Source organism: Mus caroli, unplaced genomic scaffold (assembly GCF_978045245.1).
Source record: "Mus caroli unplaced genomic scaffold, Mus_caroli_1 scaffold_1, whole genome shotgun sequence".
Lineage (NCBI taxonomy): Eukaryota > Metazoa > Chordata > Mammalia > Rodentia > Muridae > Mus > Mus caroli.
The window spans coordinates 176,932,053-176,952,537 of record NW_028227256.1 but is presented as its reverse complement, the minus strand read 5'-3'; the positions used below and the strand labels follow the sequence as shown (position 1 = coordinate 176,952,537).

The 20,485-nt window shown below is 44.6% G+C and overlaps 1 protein-coding gene and 1 pseudogene across 8 annotated transcripts in view; one reads left to right on the top strand and one right to left on the bottom strand.

Moving 5' to 3' along the window:
* The window catches only part of Smyd3 (SET and MYND domain containing 3), a 580,304-nt gene that overhangs the window by 358,086 nt on the left and 201,733 nt on the right, over positions 1–20,485 (top strand). The window lies entirely within an intron of this gene.
* On the bottom strand, positions 13,510–13,881 carry LOC110290339 (large ribosomal subunit protein eL31 pseudogene; annotated as a pseudogene).

Sequence of the window (20,485 nt, the reverse complement as noted above, 5' to 3'; positions counted from 1 at the left end):
CTGTCTCTTGAATATTTATTTTTATATAGAGCAAGTTGTATATCATCAATAAGCAAACATTTGGACAATCTGAAGAGAAAAGTACAGGGACAAATGCACACTCCTCAAATCTGTCTCCTCTGTCTTTCTTTCCTCTTCTGGGCAAGATTTGCCAGAAATGGAAGAAACTGAATGTGGATGTTGCACGCAATTTTCAATTATAATTGCTTGCAGTAGGAAAGCAGGCAAAGAAAGTAGATGGGGGGTGGGGGGATATAGGCAGCCAGAGTCGGTCCCCACACATGCCAGATCCCATGAACAGCAGCAAACAGGCTCCCGCAGAGAAATGGAAACACTGTTGTCCTGTGACAAGAGGTTCCAGTTAATGTGACTCACATGCATCTGTCTTTCAGTAGCTCACCTCAGGAAGCAACAACCTGTCCTGCTGCAGGAGTCGGCAAAAGGCTCATTTAGTGAGTGCACCAGGAGGCAATCTGGGACCTGTGCTGAGTGGTCAGGACCCTTTTCCTTTCCATTTACCTCAGGTCAGGAGTAGCAGCTGACAGGGAGATGTGGCTGTCAGACTTCTGAGGAGGAGGCCCTTCTGAAAGTGTCTACTCCTCAGAAGCAAAGTTATAGAAGAGATCAACAGGGCATAGTGCGAGATCTGGGTCACTGAAACAAAAGTATATTTACCCTGTTAACATCAGAGTGAGGGCCTTTGCATCTTACTGCAGAATTGATGAGCTTAAACAGGACCATCTGTCAATTATGTATAGTGACCTGGTAGTCAGAGAGGTTCAAGATTTATTCTTGAAGCTAGCTATTACATGATTCATTATATATATATATGTATATTGGGGGAATGGAAGGGGAGAGAGAGAGAGAGGGAGAGGGAGAGAGAGAGGCATATACAGGTTGTTATGCATGTCTGTGTGTGTACAGAGAACAGAGGAGGGAGTCAAGTGTCCTGCTGTATCTCTTCCTTGCCTTAATCTTGTGAGACAGTGTTTCTCACTGAACTTGAAGCTGGACTGGCAGCCAATAAGCTTCAAAAATTCCTCAGTCTCTGCTCCCAACAATACTAGGGTTAAAGCTATGCCCGTGGCCACACCCAAGGTGCCAGGAACCCAAACTCAGATTCCCATGCCTGTGCCCAAGTGCTCTTGCCTTATGGGCCGTCCCCTCAGCCACCTGCACACATTTGATGAGAAACACTGGTGGAACCCAAATTACACAGCTCTGTCATGGGAAGTATGGTTTGATTCTCTTTCTAAGTCTAGATTTCCAGAAAAGCCCCATGCATCAAGGGCTTCTATGTTTATGATCAAGTCCTTCTTGTGAAGCTAGAGTCCCATTTGGTCCAACAGTAAAGCTCCGTGGGAACACAGCCAGTCTGTTCACACCTTCTTAAAGGGGAGGTCTTGACGAGTGCCTGTTATTCTGTTACTGCCACGAATTGACTGTGAGAGGCAGTTTTCCATATATTTAATACCTGCTTAAATATCATTCAATTTCATGTATCACTTAATCACTGCCATGATCTTCTGAGATGTGTAGTTTTAATTTCCGTGAGTGGGAATATGGTTCTTTTGAGGGCCACACAGACTCCCATGTGGTTATGAGATATAACGGAGGAAACGCTCTGGACCTTTCATCTGCTTTTCTAAAAAGGTCACGTATTTGTCTTGGTTTTTAAATGTCACTCTAGGGATGAAATACAGGCTGTCACACATGCTAAGCAGAGCCTCACACATGCTCTCTACACACTCTGCTCCTCAGCTACATCTCCAGTCCCGGTGGCAACAGTGTGCAAGACTGTGATGTGGTATCACAGTCAGAACCTTGGCATTGATGGAGCATGTCCGTCCCCGGGGAGTCTCTCATGTGGCTTTCATACAGCGGCGCCCAGTTTCCCACCACACCACTCTCTCCTTAGTTTTGAAAACTCCGGATCCATTCCAAACTATGGAAAACACTTCATCCCCCACCCCTTTGTCTTTTCTAGAATGGCCTAAAAATAAAAGAAAACAAAGCATGTAATAGTGTAGCATGGACTTTCACCGTTAGCAAAATTCTGTGGAGGTTTACGCCAGCTCTTGCATTGGTTCAGTCTATTCTGTTTGTTGCTAAGGAGTAGTCGCTGGTTTGGATGGACGACCATAGCTTATAGCTTCCTCCACTGAAGTGCACTTGGGTTGCTTCTGTCAGGTCCCAGAGAAACCTGGGACAAGTCTCTCTCAGTACCTGTGGCTCTTGCCAGCACTTCTCACCCTGCTCCCTGCCCCCTTCTCCCCTCCCCCACACCTCTCCAGCCCCTCCCCTAGCTTCTGATTCCTACATTTTGGCCTACATGCTTTCTGTGCTCACTCCTGGTCCTCAGCTCCTCTCTTTGCCTACTTGCCCTCTCTTCTGTCTTCTCCTCCTCTCCCCTCATGGCCTTGTGCAGTCAGGACCCTTCCAGATGCCTCTGGCTGTGCTCCCCTGCACATTTACAATAAAACCTTTCTCCTTCACCACATCTAGGAGTGATCATGTCCTCATTCCCCGTCAGCTCCCAGTTTTTGCCTCTTGAATATGAAGTTTCTAAACACCTTTTAAGAGGTTCTGTGGGAGCATAAGTCTTCTATTTTTCTGGTGTACACGCTCAGGACTTGGAGGACTGTAGGGCAGTTGCATATTTAGTGTGTGTTGGGGTTTGTCCTTTGTTCCTGTATTGGGAGCTTGGTCCCTAGTGTGGGAGTTGATGCAACATTGAAGGTGTGTGTCCTAGCAGGAGACCTTGGGTCAGTAGTATAAGTTATCAAAAGGGATGGTGAGAGTCCAGCCTCTGTGACTTTTTCAGATACCTGTGACCTTCTTCCTCTACCATCCCAGCTGTTGGTAATCCACCATGGGATGTCGATACAGCCGGGGAGGGAGGTGTCCTTCACTTCAGCTCGTGCCTCGCTGTGAGCTACATCATGCTCTTTTCTTCAGAAAAAAAAAATGTTCTCATTACAAGGAAATAGCTGAAGCAAACTGAGGGCATGCAGCTTGGATTGACCCCATGAAGTATCTTATTATCTTTATTGTTCTGAATTATAAGTGAGAAAGCAAAAGCCCACAGTAGTCACCTTGCTGAAAGGTGAGCTAGCTAGTAAATTGTAGAACTTAAGACTTGATCTGAGTTCTGTCTGACCCTCTGACTCTGCTTGTACCTGTCCCTATTACAGGACTGTGCTGTATAATGTTTTCTCATGACCTTATTAAAATCACTAAAAATGAGGAGGTGAATTTGTGGACATAGGTTTTGTTTTGAAATTTTACTCAAAAGTTGAATGCCAGGGTGGAGATGCCAGACTCCACGATCATAAGATTCCCAACAGTTTTAATGCATAAGCAAGAAAAGGAGCCTTATGATCTCATGTGTGGGAGAGGCTGATTGGCAGGAACTGTTTGCTCAAGGAAGCAAGGATCTTGCTCTGAGCTCTCCATCTCTTTGATGCCCACCTGCCCTTCCTTCTGCATGGACATCCACCAGCGCTGGTGCACAGCCTAATGACTGCCAGCTCTCAGGAAGGCAGGTGCGATCAGTCACTGCTGAGGGTGGGAGACAGGTGGGGATGTGGTGGGATGGAATGCATAGGGTGTTCCCAGGATGAGCTGATGCTGGGAGTTGTCCTAGGTGCCCAGGATCTGAGTGGGGAGCTGCCCTGGTGCTGCTGGTGTTTGTGTTTGTGAGATGTGCCATATTGGAATTGCAGCCTCTGCTTGTAATCTAAAGGGCTGCTTCTGGGTGACATCTTGATAGGAAGCTATCATGTGGGAGAAGAGGGCTCACTCTCTGACCAGCATTTAATCATTAATACTTCATGCCTGATCAGTAGAATCTGCCTGGACATTTGTATGGAACCACTGACTTTGTATTTATTTCTCTCATCCCCCTTTCCCCCACCGAATAAAAGGAAAAGAATAGTATTTAGCAGTTTGAGAAAATTCCAGCCAATAAATTTCACATTATGGTGGCAAGATTCAGTGTAACTTTAGAGGCAGTGGGATTTGTGCTACTGCAGGAAGTATCCCTTCTGTTTCAGAGATTTTAAACAAAGGCAGGTGGTTACCACTCTGATTTCTGCAGCCTAAATATTGCTTCTGAATTAAAGTGGTTGGTTTCATTTTAGTCTCTACAGACTGAAATGAAGCTAAGGATAAAAACAGCCCAATTTTGTGTTCAGGGCTGCAAAGACTTGAATTCAGCTTCATCTGCCATGTCACTAACCTGAAGTAATGGTCCCTTCCAAAGGTCAGTGCTGTTTATACGGTAATCATGGATTCCTCCCCCCCCCATTAACATTTAATTCCATTTCTGATCCCAATATTTAGGAAACATACAAAGATTCCAGAAGTTGCTCAGTCTAAGCTTGTGCTTTTCCTTTTGATTGATAGATAATAATTAGGTAATAATTGTTCACTGCATTCTGTTACGAGGATGATCATGTAGGTGATGTCTGTGATTTCCTGTGGGGACTCTATTACAGAGCTAACAGACACTGTTAGACACATAGATAAGAAAGCCTGGTCTCCGTCCCTCGTTATCTAACAATGAGTTCCGTGTACAGCAGGTAAGCCCACATTCAGTTTTACCTGGGAAGCAGAAGCTTCTCTCTTACCAGTAATTTTCAGGTAATGTTCATAGGATACAGCCCACTTCCTGGTGGCACCCATACAGGCACAAGCCCGCCTGCTTCTGTTACAGTGTATCATTTCTTCTGTTACAGTGTGTCACTTCTGTTGCAGAGTATCACTTCTGCCTCTGTTACAGTGTATCACTTCTACCTCTGTTACAGTGTATCACTTCTGCTTCTGTCACAGTGTGTCACTCTGCTTCTGTCACAGTGTATCACTTCTGCTTCTGTTACAGTGTCTCACTTCTGCTTGGGATTTCACATTGTCTGCTTTATGCCACATTATTCAATGATACATTTCTACTCTCACACACACAATAAATAAAATAAAATTGAAAGCTATAGTCAAGATGCTTGATACAGGTCTTAAAGACCAGGTCATTATTGATACATAGTAAATAAATGATAATTTGTGTGCGGGTATGAATTTGTAACCTGTAATACAGGCCTGTTGACAGTGGGGCTTTGTAGAAGCTTTTCTGTGTGGTTCCTTTTAGATTTTAGAAGTGAGCTAGCCACCGAGAATATGAAGGTGGAGATTGGAGCAGTGGCTGGAGTCCACACATGTGGAGAAGGATTAGATCTTATCGCTAGCAGAGGTCAAAGATGTACCTAAAAAAACTAAAACACAACCTAGCCTGTCAGTCTCCCGAGAAAAGAAGAAAATCTATGTATTTTTTTTTAGTTGTGTTTTGGGGCTCTGTGGCCAAAGTGTGTTTCTTTATATACATAGAGTGTGTGTATAATTATGAGACATGATTTAAGTGACAGAGTCTAAGAGTTCTTTATGTGGAGACCAGGGGAGGGCAAGAGAAAGGACTGTGCTTTCTTTCTTTTTTTGGCAAGGCAAGTCATTCTTTTTAAGAGATGGCTCCCTGTAGAGCTCCTGAGACATTTGCAAACAGCTCCTGAAGTTATTACAAATTCCATGGCTTCCTGTCAACAGCATCACTCTGTCTCTTTCAGGTCTAATCGTAAATCCACTCAGATGACAAGGGGAGCTTCTCCTCTCTGCCACTGTTGAGATGAGGCCCGGGCCCCAATCTCAGGATTCGCTGAGTCTTTGAAAATGATTTCTGTGGTAGCATTGATGTTCAGGACATGCAGCCAGTGTCTCCTGGGTAACAGGCTCTTTGACCTAACACAATTCTCTCTGTGATTCAGTTAATTTGGAGACCAGGGCCCTCGCCATCCCTGATTCCTGATTTTTATTTGCAGAGAGACATTATACATCCCTATATTCAACACACCTTTAAAGGGAGGGAATGGAGCCTTTTGAACTAACATGTTCATGTGCATAGTGATCTGTTTCTTTCCTACTGTCCCCTGGGTGATATTTGTCACCAGTTCCTTTCCAGATGTTGTTAAAAACATCTTCCTTTCTGTTGAGATTATACTGACTTTTCTCTTTTTTCTGGAAAGAGTTGGTTTGTATTATGTTGTGTAACTCTGACAGTATTCTAGAATAATTCCTCTATTCTGCCTTCCATGTCGTCTTATGACAAAAAACAGAATCTTTTGTGACTGAAAAATAGCTGGCTAAAATAGTTGTTATAAGTTTGAAATCTGTATTTCCTTATTTTTTCTCCTCCCACCTGATAGTGATAGTATTTTCAGAGTAGTAAGTTAATCATTATTCCTTCATTTTTACTGGATGGCCAATATCTGCCAACTGCAGACTTGTCTCTGAAACAGTAGATAGCAGTACTAAATGCATGCTAAGCACTGGCAATGGTGTGGTGTGTGTGTGTGTTTTCACATTATCCATGAGGTGATCTAGGAGGGGGTCTGAAGTTAAATAACTTACCCAACATGAAGAGCTAGGATGTAGAGAGGCATATCTTCCTTCTGTAGTATTTGCCTGCCTGCCTGCCTGCCTGCCTCCCTCCCTCCTAGCCTCCCTCCCTCCCTTTTTGCCACCTGCCTTTCTCCTCTTACCACAGTTGAAAGCCATGGCTTCACTTTTGAAAGGAATCCAACCCCAGAAGTTGAACAATTCATTCTCAGCATCATCTTTAAGAAAGATGAACAGAAAAGAACAAAATATACAGCTTTGTTCCTTGGCAATCCTAAAGTAGTAATGACTTAGGAAAATGGCATAGAATGACACATTTCTGGAGACACTGTGGAGGGGAATGACAGCAACTCAGGTCATTTCCAGACAGTCAGTGTTCTCTCTTCAGAGCTTTGAATTTTCATCCTAGCAACAAGGTTATGATTCAGTGGAGAGAGCTTGCTATGCTAATGTTCTGTTGCCCAGTCAGTGATTTTAAATGACTGTAGTCATGCAGAGACCCGCAAAGCAATCCCCCAGGGCCAGGGCTCCTACTTCTTCCATACAGTTTTTAATCATTTCAGCTGTTCTTATTCTCCAAGGAGCCTGAAGCCAGTCAGGAGCAAGGTCTTCTTGAGTCCGATGGAGAGGGGCCTGAGGGGAGCTAAGAGAATGTGTCAGTGGAAAAATACAGTGAGTGGTATGTGTCATGACTGCCTCATTCTTCCTAGGTACTGTCCTTAGGAGAAAGGGCAGTAGACAGATTTTCTCAGACTTAACATGTAGATGAGAAAATTTGGGGTTCTGATCAATAGTGCAGCTGTTTCCTATTGTGAGGGCATCATGGGAGGGGTCAGTCCTCCAATCCCTCTTTTCAGGGGTCCACTATCATAATTTGGCATGTCTATGACCATCTTCCATACACACGGAGAATATTTATACCTACTTACTACTTACAACTTAAATTTTTTGATTCCAACATTATTCAAGATTCACATGATCAAATTCATGCCTGGCATAGCCCTGGATTTGATTCCCAGCAGCATATAAACTGGACATGGTGGTACATCCTTACGGTCCCAGGACTCAGACGATGGAGGCAGAGGGAACCCAAGGTCATGGACATGTTCTGCTATATAAATTCAGAGATTCTATCTTTTTTTAAAAAAATAGTTTCAATGTCATGTCTTCATGCTAATAAATACTGAACGCTCTGTTTTTTAAAAATGTTCACATGAATAGCATAGGAGTCATGTTGCTTGACCATAATAGCTAATTTACTCAACTCTTATTTGTCAGGCATTGTGCTAATTTTTTAAAATATAAACTCTTTATATACAGATAAAAACTAAGGTTCAAGGATGTCACTGTGCAGGGCGACACCATTGGTATGTGGAACAATCAAGGATGTTTGTTCCAGGATGCCTGTCTCCTGAACCCGTGCTCTGACCCTTTCACCATGCACTGATTCATGGAACTAGTCCCCCACAGAGAGCCATTATCCTCTCATCTCTCACAGCAACAAATATTTCTAGAATGAGCACCTTTGTGCACAGATGCTTAGGAAAGCGTGTCTGTGATACATGCATTCTAATGCTTAAGAGCCAACCAGACTTTACGATGTTTTTTAGCCCACATTGACCTGTGCAAAGAGGTCAGGTTCTGTCTGTGGAGGAGCTGGCGCTGTGCACTCAGTAGCTATCACCTTGATAATGGCGTTGAGTTTCCTGTCATGTAATTAGACTCATACTTGTTTTTAAAAGACCCAGAATCTCTGAGTGTTCTTGGTGCCAGAATCTATGTTTTAACTCCCAGCGGCCTTTAAGTCCAAGAGGATCCCTGATTGTTTAATAATTTGGACGACCTCTTGGGAGTCAAGCCTGTGAAGAGGTCACAGAAGAGTGGCTACAAAATAAAAACCTTACAAAGGGGATATTGACGCCTCATTCTCAGTCACAACGAAAGGACAGTTTCAGTTTTCCATTTTCCGTTTCAATGGGTTTTAATATGCTGAAAAATAAATTAAAAAAATACACAAACAAAAACTTGATGTGGGATATTTGCCTATATCTCTCAGAAAGCAATAGCATCATAAAACCAGGGTGGCTTTTCATCAATGGAATGATTAATTACTACACCAGACTGTGGGGACGGGGATCAATAATATAGCGATGGGTAAATGAATGTCACGCACTCCACAAAAGCATCTCCGGGTAGGCCCCACTTCTGCTTTCCTCAGAGCTGCATGGCAGGCCTGTGCGCAGGGCCGATGGCTTTGTTGATCTGGTGGGTATTTTTCTGGATGTAGGAATCTAAGCCCATGAACTCTCTGGTGAGTGCTGTTCAGTCTTCCGTTGCTCACCCAGATGCTGCCTTGAGATGGTCTCTGTGAACAGTAGAGGACCAGGATTCAGACTGTGCCATCCGCACCACAGAAGACTGAATGGATCCTTACTTAGTTACCATGGTTTCTTGGGCTGGCATCCAGAACCTCACACATGCCCTCCTGCAGACCTGTAGTCCCAAGTTTCAGGATTTTTAACATGTCCAAGCTCTGGTTTGCACCAAGATACAAAAGCATCCTGGAGTTCTGTACCCATGCACAGTTGCAGAGCTCCTCTCTGTTTCCTGAAGATGCAGATGCAGGATTTGCCCTGAGGTAGATGGAGGTGCAGTGGCAGGAGCTTCCGGCTGTGGCTGATGAGCTCGCAGTTTCCTCAGGTTAATGGGTCTCTTTCTGCTGTTGGCATCCAGAGCTGCCACATGTTATGCTCACAAGTAAATGGCGTTCTCTTTAGCTTTCATTTTGGCCATTAAGTTGGCATTTACCTTCATAAACCTGCAAACACCCGTGCTGGGGATGCTCCGTAAGTGCCATCAAGGACTTTCTTGAGACCTTAGCCTTGGTGAAGAGGGGCCTTGGGAGCCTGTCTGAGGCTGTCAAGCCTTGTAAAGGTAAAGGAAGCTTTTGTTTCCTTCCCCATCAAAGGGAACAGCTCCTGAGTGCTGATGACATAGTTCACCAGCGAAGCACTTTCCCGTGAGGCAAGGGACTGGGTTCAATTCTCAGCACAACAAACAAAGAAAAAATAAAAACAAAACCAGAAAACTCCAAAAGCAAAAAGAAAGCCCAAATCAACTGCTGGGCATGGTAGTCTGTGTTTATAATCTCGGCGCTGGGAATCCCTGCATCTGGGAAACAGAAGCTAGGAAGTCAGTTACTCAAGGCCAGCCTGGGCTATATCACTAGTTTAAAGCTAACCTAGGCTACATGAGACCCTGTCTTTGAAACACACACACCTCCACACACACACACACACACACACACACACACACACACACACACACACACCAAAGACAAATAAACAAAAATAACAGTTCTTTAAGTGTAAAATAGAACCCACAGCGTAAATGGTTTTTAGTGGATAGGGATGGGACAACGATTAGGTCTGTGGGCTTTATAAGGCAGCTGTCTGATTTGTTTCCTTGTCTATAAAGTGGGGCCGATTAGAAGAGCCTCTTTGTCGAAGGTTGCCATCGGATCACGTGAGTTATCATGCACAGCATTTAGAATGCCTTCCCGTACATTTGAAGCCCTCAATAACTCTTAAAATATTAGCCGCTGTTGTGTTAAGGCTACATTCATTATTAGCATTTTATATTTCCAACAGACTCCTTTCTTGTAGTGAGTGGGGAAGGAGACTAACACATTTGAAATGGAGGCTTTAACGTTGTGAACACCAAGCCAGGTTTAGTGCTTGTGGAATAGGAGATGGAAAATGACCAAATATGTCAACTTTTAAAACCTAAGGACTGGAGGACTCCAGGTCTTTAAGTCTCCACAGCTCATTAGAGACCACTAGAGGTCTCTGAGTGAGCTTCCCAGCTTCTCCTTGAAAACTGTACGAATTAAGGATGCTATTTTGCCTCTGGTCATTTTTGAAAGCCATAGCACAGAAGAAGGGGTGGGGGGACCCGTTTGTTGTCAGCCCATAGGTCTATCTTACTGTGTGTATTCTGCACTGGGCTGCATGCCATTGCCGCAGTGGTCAAAGTACACGTCCCACCTGTCAGAAGGGCAGGATCATGTTTAGATGGAGCTAGGGCAAGGATGTTATGAGATACAGCTCTGATTGGGTAGATGGGATCCGACAATCCCTTGGTTTTAAGAATTGAGTATTTTGAAAATGACAGTAAACTATTCTGGCAGGCCAATAACAATCCTATAAGCACCAAGATACACGTTGTGTGTCGAGAGAAAAATGCCTTGAAATCCCCTTTCTTTTAATATATCTGATACAGCTTGTGAAATTTTTCTCATGTTGCTTCGCCGTATTTCTAAGATCTCAATTTTAAGAAAGCAAAGCTTTTATCTTCAACACTGCCTTGTATTATTGTAAAATATTTATCTTATTTGTGTATACTTACGCTTATTTTAAAATTTCATTTAACCTGGTATGGTCTTGAAAAGAATTGGACAGAATTCTCCATTGATTTCCTTTGTCACTGGCATTTAGCACCGTACCTAGACCAGCTGGATTGGTGCACTTGGCAACGTGACAGACACAGGTAGATCAGAGGACACCCTTGATTGAGAACTCAACCAAGAAACTTCACCATGGAAAGAGTAGTGGCAGCATTTCTCATTTGACTTTCTGACTCCGCATATATTGTAGAAGGCTGTGTTGCCAATATTTGCAAATCGAACCTCAGATTTAAAAGAGAAGGTTGTCATTACCTCAGAGACATTTCCCATTTTAGCCTGTTTGTCTCTTGTCTGTCTGTCTTCTTTAGAAGTGGGTGGAGTGAGTGGCTGACAAGCAGGTGCACAGTCTTGAGCATCCCCAGCCAGCACCGTTAGCCTTGGAGACTGAGTTGTGCCATGTAATGCATACGGAGCATGCCTGGTGCGTGCTGGCAGATCACACAACTACACTCAGTCACTTTAGTAAAACACATCCTCAGACATTGTCAGAGTACAAGACCATCTCAGCTGAAAGTGGTGCAGTTCAGGAGGTAGAGATGCTTGCTGCCAAGCCTGATAACCTGAGTTCAGTCCCCAGGACCCAGGTGCTGGAAGGAGTGATCAGTTCCTGCAAGTAGTCATCTGACCTCTACACACACACTATCAGTATAGCACACAAACCACACACACACAAACTACACACTCATACACACACACACACACACACATGTACACACACAGATACACACACATGCACACACACACAGATATAGACACATGCATATACTATGCACAAGCACACACGTGCCCCAGACCACACATTCACGTGTAAGTAAATAATAAATATCAAAACGAATCATCCCAACTGGAGAGGTTCTGCAGACGGTAATAGAGACACCCAAGGAAAAACAGTGAAGCTTGACTGCAGTGGAATTGCTGCAGGGAACTCAGGTTCTCTATATCCATAAAATAAAAGTGTTTATTATAAAAAATAAAAACTGGGCTGGAGAGATGGCTCAGCGGTTAACAGCGCTGACTGTTCTTCCAGAGGTCCTGAGTTCAACCGTCTGTAATGGGATCTGATGCCCTCTTCTGGTGTGTCTGAATATATAAAACAAACAAACAAACAAACAAATAAATAAACAAACCAAAAATAAAAAATAAAAACCAAAGATGTCAGGAAATTACTCACAACAGTTATGAAAAAGAGTTGGTCCTTCACCACATAGAGAATGTGAGCCCATCTGTAAGAAATGGCTATGTGGAGATAGATTGGGAACACATACTGAGAAACAGGAAGTATTCAAATTCACCTATAACATTCATAATGCCTCTTTCTGTTTGTTTGTGTGTTTTTTCCCCCCTTGGGGGTGGTGGTGTCTTATATTTACTTTGTTGGTTGGTTGGTTTGGTGTTTTGAGGACAGGGGTCTATACCCTATGTAGCCCAGGCTGCCTTAGAAATTATGCTCCTCCTGTCCCAGCCTCCTAAGTGATTACAGTCGTTAACACCACCGTGGGCTGTTCTTAATGTCTCTATAGCTAGTCTATAGATCATTGCATGAGGTAGAGCAGTTAGGGCTTTGTGTTGGGGGTCTGTGGGAGGGCTCTAGGGGAAGGTGGGTACCACAGTAGCTCAGAGCTGGTTGTTAGAACTGAAGGAGAGTGAGGACACTCCCTTGGTCACCCTGGAGATGAGATGACTGGAAGATGGCCACAGCCGTGGCTTGCCATTTTGGGAAGAAGGCAGTTGAATGAAACCTGCTCCCTGGAGATGCTACCGTGGACTCAGAGTGTATAGCAGAGAACCTGGATTTTTCATGAGCACACTTGTGCTTTCGTTCTCTGACTCTTAAAGACTTAGGTTGATGAAAAGCAAGTGTGTACCTGTCCTGACTTTCTGTGGAGATGGCCTCTCAGTGCCATCTCCACAGAAAGTGCTTCTTGTGAAGTCCGAGTCACAGCTGGAACAGTAAAAGGCAAACATTGAGCCTGGGATGCACTGTCCCGTAACACAAGGGAATAAAGCAAGAGAAGGCTGTGCACAAAGGACGTCGGAGGCAGCTTCAAATCTGGATGATTTGAGTATCAAAACCAATGATACAGCACTGAGGGAAACAGGAACTCGTGCACCCGTGATGGTCTTGAATAAAGGGGTTCTCGAAGTCGGGTCTGATGGGAAATGAGATCTTTGAGTCATCTCAAGGTAACTTCCTGGGCCTCCAAATGTTACAGAGGGAAAACTGTTCAGAAGTTCACCGTTCAGAAGTCTTGTGTACTGCCCAAACAAAAAAGTCAAAGGTAACAGACCAGGGGCAAGCATGATTCGTATCCCTCCTGCCCCACCTGAGAGGGTAGCATGAGTGCGAACTTCCTCACTGCAGCAACTGCTCTAAAGATGCATCACTAAAAGCAGCCGTGAGCATAGATTGAGCAAAACCCGGGAGGAGAGGCATGCAGAGCCTCTCCTGAAAGTCAAGGTGACAAGCTTTGAGCTGGGGCCTTTTGCTCTGACAAAGAGTCACTGGGGAGTGGTGGATGGACCTTGAATAGCGTCAAATGACTACATTGTAGCAGTACATATATTTTTTGGAAGTTGTGCAACTTTATTTGACATTCAGCTGGTTAGTTCTCATCCACACTGACCATCTGTAGATTTTGAATGTGGGAACAGGCGCGTAAGTTACCAGTGTGCAGAGCTTGTTTGGGGAATCCTCATCCTCATTACGTTTTTCTGGACAAACATGCTCCGATGCGATAGGGAACATTCCTTATTCCCTTGGCCCAGATGGCTTCATTGAGCCTGGTGTCAGTGCACACATCTGGAGTCCCCATCTCCTTCATGGCAAACTTCCGAATTTCTCTGAGTGCCCAAGGGGCACGCTTCTTGAAGCCCACTCCATGCGTGTGCTTGTGAATGCTCATGGTGTGTTCTTGGGTCACCACCTCGTTGATGGCAGAATGGCCCTTCTTGCCACCCTTCTTTTCAGGAGCCATCTAAATGGAGAAAGTGGGGAGGCTTCTGCCAGGCCCAGGTTGGAAAGGACAGGTGTGAGGGATTATGGGAAGCAATATAAAATTGTTAACTCCCGTTTTATGGTGCTATTGTGGGACGATACTATTGTGTACAGAAATGCTGTTTGGAGGAAAGGAGGGTAGCCCAGTGCTATAGCATCTGCCTAGCATGACAAGGCCCTGGGTGCAAGCCAGGGGGAGGGCGGAAGGGAGGAAAGAAAGGGTGAGAGATGAAGGAGAGGGGGAAGAGAAGATATAATTTGCAGGTTATGGTATTCATGGTTCATTAACTAATTTTCACATAGTTCAGAAAAATAAATTATAACTTTTCTTTAAGTTTGAAGTTCTTTCTAAATTAAAACAAAAATTAGGTAGAACCATCAGCAGCAGTCGTATTGTACCTTGTGATATCCTGTGTGTGACACTTTAACATGTGCCAACAACCTTGGCTGTGCATAAGCTGTCATCTGTTATTCTGTTCTGATGGGGCAGAAACACTCTTGTGTTATGGTGACATTATTAGCTATACATGCTGTGGGTTCTTGGCTGTGTACAAAAATTCATAAACAAACATTACATACCCCATTGCCATCCCCTGCTCTTACTGTGCAATAATGAAGGCAAAGGCGTTCTGACTGTCCACAGTGTCCCCAACGATTTCTCATCATTTCTCTCCAGCATCTCCTGTTAGTGTAGTTCTGCTCCTGTTCCTGCCTATTGTTCTTCCTTCTTTGCTTCCTCTCATCCATCCAACTGTTCTCCTCACTCCACCACCATCTCTGCATCACTGGTCCTTTTCCATAGAGGATCTGGCTGCTTCATCTTCCCAAGGACGGGGTTGCTTCTGTTTCCCCTGTCGAAACATTTTCAGCTGTGTGCAGCGTTTTTCACAGTGTTTTCTTCCCTGGAACCGTGCTGATTGTTTATAGGCAACATGTTAATATCTTTCTGTTTCTGCAACAGACAGATGCTATCTGCCCAGCATGGCCAGCCCACAACCCCAGCTGTCATATCAACAGAGATAGTTCCTCGGGGCTCCAGAGCTTAACTTGAAAGTGCAGTCCAGTTTCTGAAGAATTAAAAGTAGGCCTGCATGATCCAGCAGTTCTCTATCTGGGTAGATGTCCCGAAGCCTTGAAAGCAGGTTCAAGCCTATTTGCTCACTTTTATCCATAGCAGCGTTTGTCACAACTGACCTCATGGTAGAAGCAGCCTGCACATCCAACCCAACAACAGATAATACAATATTTACGTAAAATGGAAGCCAGCCTTCAGCAAGGAAATTCAGACAGGTGTGGGCGAACCTGAAGGTATTACACTGACCGAGATAAACCAGCCATCAAAGGTGGGTAAACGAGAGCTGCCTAGAATAATCCAGCTTGTACACACAAGAGAGGTGGAGTGCCAGCCCCTGGGTCAGAGGGGAATCCAGCTTCTCACTTCTATAAGAGGAGATGTTTCTAGAACTGGATGGGTGGTGGCCAGATGTCACTGTGAATGTTCTTGATGTCCTCTTAGAACAGTTAGAATCTGATTCTTATGAATCAAACAATTAAATTTGAAAATAAGGCCTGCTGCTCAGTTGTTCGAGGGGATACTGTCATCAGTGGTGACGTAGAGGGGTTTCCCTCAGGTTGCTGGACCTGGTATTCTGTTGAGTTGGCAGCGCTGTGGCCAGATTCTGTGTCTGCAACATTAGTTCACAGGGCATGGAAAGTAGTTATTCACTGAAGGCAACATTTATTCCATCTCCTATGGACACAGTCCTGTTCTATATTTGCACATGGTGGCTTTACAAAGGCCTCTTTTACGTTTTATCCTATTGGGAAACTAGAGGTTATTATGGTGAGTGAGGCTAAAACATTAGGATGTGGTGGTGTCAGGGTAACTCTGAACGAGTTCACCTCCTTCATTCAATCCCATTTCCTCCAGAAAGCAGGTGGTGAGCTACCTGCTTGCTGGCATGCCCCTGGGTCAATCACATGCTGCTGTTCTTTGCTTAGAACAGATTGGTTCCTTCTTGTGGCACAAACCTGCTAAAAAACAGTTCCTCCCCTGCCTTGAAATGCCCGGTGACGATTTGGATCTTCTCTCTGCATACTCTCTTTATCTTCTGTCTATTTGTTTAAAAAATAATGCTAATGAGATTCTTTTGTAATCTGGATACCCAGAAAGGCCTCTGGAGTAAAGTTTTCCAGCCTTCGGTGTGAATTTGAACATTTGCTCTTGTCACGGGGATACTGGAACTGCATGCTGCCCCTCTGTAGTGCAGCCTGGGACTCTAAGTTCTTTCCCTCACTCCACTGATCTGCTGTGTAGAATGCAGTTAGAGTCCCTCTCCAGATGTGTGCGCCAGACGGCCTCATACCTGGCACATCCCTTTAGGCTTCTGATTTGCCCATCAGCCAGTTAGATCCCATCCTTGCTGAGTTGGCCAGGCTTGTTTTGTTGAATTGCTCTATTTTTTTTTAAACAGGCCCTCGAATTCAAAATTAAATAACTGTAGTCTATCAAACCAATAACTGTTACATTACAGCCTAGAAATCATACAGTACCTGCTGCCACATAATAAAATTATGCAAGTGAATTAAAAAAAAAAGAGCTATAAGTCTTGAATGAGAGATACTTACATGGTGGGTTTGTGGTAGTTAAAACACACACAGAAAGCCTATGAAATGTAATCTGTCTCCTTGGCACATTTGAGAAATGGTCTTGGATTCTGTTTTCCTTGTGGAAATGCAATTCATGTGAATATTTTATGTATGTGGATTTTATGCCCACATGAGTGTCTGTTGCACCACATGCATTCCTGGTGCCTGCCGGGGACAAAAAGAAGGCATCAGATCCCCCGAAACTGGAGTCACAGATGGTTGTGAACCCTGATGTGGGTGCTGGGAATCGAACCCAGGTCCTCTGGAAGAGAAGCCAGTGCTCTTAACCACTGAGCCATCTCTCTAGCCCCCTTCCCCACCTTTACTATTTTTTTCTTGATGTGAACCGAAAGCACAGTATTACTTTCTGGATCTTTGTGTGCCATTCACCTAAAATGTTCTGCAGGATCCGGTGGAGTTCGTGTATTTCACCTTGCATGCACGGGGACAGGTGGGAAACAGACATGGCTGCAATCGGTGAAAGTAAAAACACATGCTAGATCTGTTCTTCTTCTGTGTTTGCCCGCAGTGGTGGTTCCTTAAGGAAACAGGTCTTGCCTACTTGTAGACAGTTGTGTGAGAAGGGCTGTGGGGACCAAGAGGGTGGCCATTGGCAAAACTGCACTGACGAACACTGAACATTTTTCTTGTTTGTATTTGCATTTATCGCACAGGGACACACACACACACACACTGTTGATAGAGATGATTGCATGAACTCTTAATGTCCTTAGGAGCTTTTCTTGTTGGGGTTAAGAGATTGGGGAGAGAAGTGAGGTGAATGGACAGATATAAAATTTCCAGCATCACCTAGTGTTTAAATCAGATTCTTGCTTCAAGTCCTATTATATAAACACAGGGGCAAACACTGGGGGTTGAGGGGTGTCAAAATCTCTCCTAAGAAATTCTCTCTGTGTTTATCATTTTATGACTTCAGTGTAAATGGGCTGTCAATTACAGGTTTTTCAGTGTCCAAAAAGAAGATCTATGGAAGACATGCTCTGAGTCCTGCCAACACTGTGTGTATGTGTCAGCACTTTTCTTTCTAGCACACTATGGTGCTGATGGCTCTCGGACTTGTTTGCCTTTTTGCTCCAGGAACAAAATAGAGATGTCTTTTTAGCTTATCATTACAGATAAAAACTTAGGGAAGTGTTTGGGCGTTTTGTTAATGGCTTAGGTCTGTCACCCAGCAAGCAGTTGATGGCCAGTCATTTTAATTGCTGCTTTAGTTGGAACCTGCATCAGAAGAGTTCCCTGGTATCATGCAGGTTCCAACTGCATCAGGGTAGCTCTGGGCGGGGTTTGGTGCTGAGTTTGTAGAGTGAGATAGAGGGGGACCAGCAGCAGGAAGAAATGCCAGCAGATAATAAGCAAGTGCACAGACTTCCTCCGAGTCCTCTGAGGCATCCGACTACTTGCTTTGCTGTGCTCTGTGCTCGCTGTGTAACCTCTGTATGAATTGATCCCACTGAAAACCATGTAGCTGGGTGGGAAGCAACACAGAGCCAAGGAAAGGACGGAGAGTCTTTGGTGTTCAAGCTCTGACGCTGCTGCTGCTTTCAAAGCACATCACAGAATCTCGAAGTGTGATGCTATGGCACATGCCAGGTCCTACGTGCAGGTCCTGTTGAGGAGAGCTCCCCACTCCAGATGGACCCTGGCCTGCCTGGTCCTCCTGATTCGTCCCCTTCCTTATATTGCTTTTTAAATCTCTCACACGTGGGCTGCTTTGGCAACTCCTTTTTCTTCCTTCATATGTGTCCACTCAGTTTTGGATGTGCATACATATGGGGTTGTGCATGCATGTGAAAACCAGGAGTTTATGCCTGGCTTTTTCTTCAGTCACTCTTTACCACAGCTTTTGCGATCACTAGAGCTCACTAATTCAGCTAGACTGGCTGGCTGGTCAGGGAGTCCCAGGGATCCTGTCTCCTCCTCCCCAGGGCTGAGGACACACCTGGCCTTCCCCGTGTGACTAGCGGAGATCTAAACTAAGGTTCACATTCTTACATTTTAAGTATCTTACTCTCCCCAGCCTTTAATGTTCACTTTCAGGCCCCAGTAACCCACTGCCAGATTTCAAGCCTCTGTACCTGGGATTAATACTACCTACAGATTTCCATGATGGCGCTTTGAAACTCAAAGAAGTGAAAGCTAAAGCAGAATAGTTAAAGAAAATGTGGAATTAGTGTGAAGTTACAGTTGGGAGGCAGAAGGTACTTGAACCTGATCCTTAGCCTCTGGTAAATTCTTAAGCTTCACTTCTGTATCATAAAGGGAGAGGGGCCCAGGTCAAGGCAGATGAGAAGATGTAGCCTCTCCTTCTGCTGTGGGCATACACTTGCGATTCTCCTTTTTGTAAATCTGTCATGGTCTTTACAGTGCTGATTGCCATCCCAAATGTAGGGGTTAACGTTGCTGTCTCTGGATTCCGTGTGGCTAAGCGGGTGTTGGGGATGACTTCCCTAGTCCTCCTCTGGACACGTGATTCAAGCATGTGCCTTGGAACAGAACGCTTCAGTCTAGGTACTTTCAACAAGTTTGGCTACTTCCATTTTTTGGAGGCTGAGATTCTAAATCAGGACAGTCTCTTTTGTTTGGCTTCTAGCATGGCCCTTGGTGGTTAAACTCTCCTGGTGTTGATGCATGGAAGAGATCGTGAGGAAGGAAGCAAGAAAGAACAGGCCAAGGCCAGGCTTACTCATTCAGAAAAGATCTAATTGTCTCCTGCCAGACCTATCCATGCTGAAAGTCCAGCATTTACTTCCTACTGTGCTGGCCTCTTAAAGGTCCCACATCTTTCAGATGCCGTGACATCTGGGCATCAGCCTTCAGGGGACTAGCCATATCCAAATCACATCAGCATGTCACATGTCCTTCCAATGAGAGACAGTCTCTAATCTTGTATTTTAGACTCACAGATAAATCATGACAAACACAGCTCTTCTTCGGGGATCGTCACTGTCCCTTCAGCCGCTTGAACCCACCGTGTCTAATCTTCAGCACTGATGTCTGTAGATGACACAAAGACCCACCAATGATGTGGCACAGTCACCGTCAGATGCCGTCCAACAGCTACGTCTTAGAGTCATTACTTTAAGCCTCCTAATCACTGAGTGTGGATACATTTCGTGAAATCTGAGAACTATTTTAAGATGAGGCCTTTACTTTCCCCCCACCTTCTTTTCTTGTCCCTATTTGGACTTTCTCCATCACTCTATTTATTTTGTGAATAGGCAAAGAGAATTCGGTTAACTCCTTGCCAAAAATGCACTCAGATTTCTCCTGCAAGCACTTATTTGAATTAAATCAGAGTAGTAGTAAATGAAGAGGCTAGACAGTTTATGGACTTTATTTTAGTCTCCCTGCCTTGCAGTACCGGGCTCTTGGGGACATGTTGATCTGGCTGCTGGCTGCTAGCTTTAGCAGATGTTTTTGCCTAGGGACAAAAGCCATCTTCTGCTCTTTGAGCACTTTGTGCTGGAGTTGAGCAGTCCCCCTCTGAGTTGAGACACTTCTGCTGTGTGGCCTGCTAGTGAGCTAGGGTGCAGGGGTGGGGTGGGATGGGACAAGCACAGAGGTCATGCTTCAAAGATCCCTTTTTATGTCTACACAGGCAGATCATTGCCTTAGTGGACAGGAAAACTAATTCTACCATTCTAATTCTCAGGAATCCAGAAAAAGGACCAAAACATCCCAAAAGACCCACACGGGCCATCTCCACTGCTCTTTCTTCAGTCTCCCCACCAGATCCTTACTGATGGTCTCCAGAGAGCCTTGTAACACATATACACACACAAGTGTGTGTGTGTGTGTGTGTGTGTGTGTGAGGGGGGGGGTTGGAAGGTTTTTAATAAAGAGTTGGTAAAACCTGGTCAAAGAGGCTAAGACCTAAGTCTCTTGCCGCCTTCAATCTAACTTAAAATCTAAAA